Below are 2241 nucleotides of genomic sequence, written 5' to 3'. Positions count from 1 at the left end.
GGTGAGAAATATTAAGGTAACCCCTCTGTCTGGGAAACCTAAAGGTGAATGACCAGACTAAAACCATCTCAAAGACTCAGATTTACTGAGATGTTTTTATTTTTCTATTCTCATTTTACAAAAAAATTTTTGGTGGCTGGCTGGTGTAGGGATCTGAGGGGTTTTTAAAGAGGGGATTAAGGTAATGGAATGTGGAAAGTGAAAAGTAGAGGGAGGGGCTCAGTCAGGTGGGTGTGGAGATACTTCTGGAAGGAACACCATGATGGATGCCCAGGGAGAGCCCCAGGTCCAGTTCAAGCTTGTATTGGTTGGTGCTGGTGGTACTGGAAAAACTGCATTTGTGAAACATCACCTGATCAGTGAATTTGAGAAGTATGTAACCACCTTGGGTGTTGAGGTCCATCCTCTCATGTTCCATACCAACAGAGGTCCTATTAAGCTTAAAGTATGGGATATAGCTGGCCAGGAGAAATTTGTTGGACTAAGAGATGGTTATTATATCCAAGCCCAGTGTGCCATTATAATGTTTGATGTAACATCAAGAGTTACTTACAAGAATGTGCCTAACTGGCATAGAGACTTCGTATGAGTATGTGAAAACATCCCCATTGTGTTGTATGGCAACTGGTGGATATTAAGGACAGGAAAGCAAAGGCAATATCTATTGTCTTCCACTGAAAGAAGAATCTGCTGTGCTATGACATTTCTGCCAAAAGTAACTACAACTTGGAAAAGTCCTTCCTCTGGCTTGCACAGAAGCTCATTGGAGACCCCAACTTGGAGTCTGTTGTCATGCCTGCTCTTGCCCCACCGGAGGTTGTCATGGACCCAGCTTTGGTAACACAGTATGAGCATGATTTAGAGGTTGCTCAGACAACTGCTCTCCCAGATGAGGATGACGACCTGTGAGAGAGAAGCTGGAGCCCAATGTCAGAAGTGAGAGAGAAGCTGGAGCCCAATGTCAGAAGTCTAGTTTTACAGACAGCTGTCCTGTGATGTCAGCAGTCCAGCGTGTCTGACACTTTATTATCTAGCTAAGCAGAACATGTGCTTCATCTGTGGGATGGTGAAGGAGATGAATGAGCTTTGGAATGTATGTGGCAGTTAAAAAACTACCTTCATTGTTTGGACCTGCATATTTGGCTGTTTTGGAATGCAGTTGATTTCTCGAGTTTCAATAGAAGACTGCTATAATCACATCACGATAGTCAGTGGTGAAATCTTGTCTGTTACTGTCATTCCCATTCCTTTTCATTTAGAATCAGATTAAAGTTGTATTTCAAATATCTTTAAAAAAAAGAGAGAGAGAGAAAGAAAGAAAGAAAAGTGGAGAGGGACGCCTAATGGGCTAGGTGCAAATTCTTGCCAAGGGTCCGCCTGCCTTCTATTCTCGTCCTGGACATCATCCCAGGGTCCTGCAGGATTTTGATTTGCTTTGGGGTGGAATCAGAATAGCTTTATTGATGTCTTCTTTGGTTTTGTTGGAGTGAGCTGGAATGAAGCCATTTTGGGACCTAAAACCACATAGGCTTTAAAAGATCAACTTAAAACACATTTTTTTTTTCTTAGCATGGATTTATCTGAGTTCCCTCTTTTCCAATGGTTATTTGACGTTTCGAACCTTGGTTGCGGGGCAAGATGACATTATTTACACGAATGTAAAGTTGTTTTCCAGCCAGCCTGGAGCTGCAGACTTACACGTACTCTCTAAGGGAAACCGAGGAAGACATCAATAAACCTTTGCTAATTCCACCCTCCACCAGGACGATGAGATAACAAGGACAGAAGCAGAAACTGGACAAATCTTGGCAAGACTGCATCTGGCCCCTTGCACATCCCCTTTCCTCCTGCTTTTCATTTCCCATGTTCCATTCCCTCAGCTCCTCTTTAAAACTTCCCTGACACCCTAAAGCAGGGAGACAGTTCTAGTCTGTCTCCTCAGATACCTGATAATAAAGTTCCTGCCTCGCTACAACATTTGCAACTGACAAGTCTTTTATTTCTGAGCAGAGAGCAGTGGGACCTGGACACCGGTACCAGGGTCTGGATAGTGTGTATCTCATGGCAAGTTTGCAGCTCCAAGTTGACCAGAAGACAACTTTACATTACAACATACATTACTAATAATGTATCAGTATTGGTTCATTATTTGTGACAATTATACCATACTAATGTAAAGTGTTAATAACAGGAAAAACTATTATTAGGGTATATAGTAGGGTGTATATGGGAACTCCTCAT

The 2241-nt window shown here is 42.4% G+C and overlaps 1 pseudogene; it reads left to right on the top strand.

The window, feature by feature from the left end:
- Nucleotides 1-262: 262 nt before the first annotated feature.
- On the top strand, nucleotides 263-909 carry LOC134372219 (GTP-binding nuclear protein Ran-like; annotated as a pseudogene).
- Nucleotides 910-2241: the final 1332 nt, after the last annotated feature.

This window comes from Cynocephalus volans, chromosome 3 (genome assembly GCF_027409185.1).
Source record: "Cynocephalus volans isolate mCynVol1 chromosome 3, mCynVol1.pri, whole genome shotgun sequence".
NCBI classification, from domain to species: domain Eukaryota; kingdom Metazoa; phylum Chordata; class Mammalia; order Dermoptera; family Cynocephalidae; genus Cynocephalus; species Cynocephalus volans.
The sequence above is the reverse complement of the archived record's forward strand: the minus strand, read 5'-3'. Positions and strand labels throughout refer to the sequence as shown.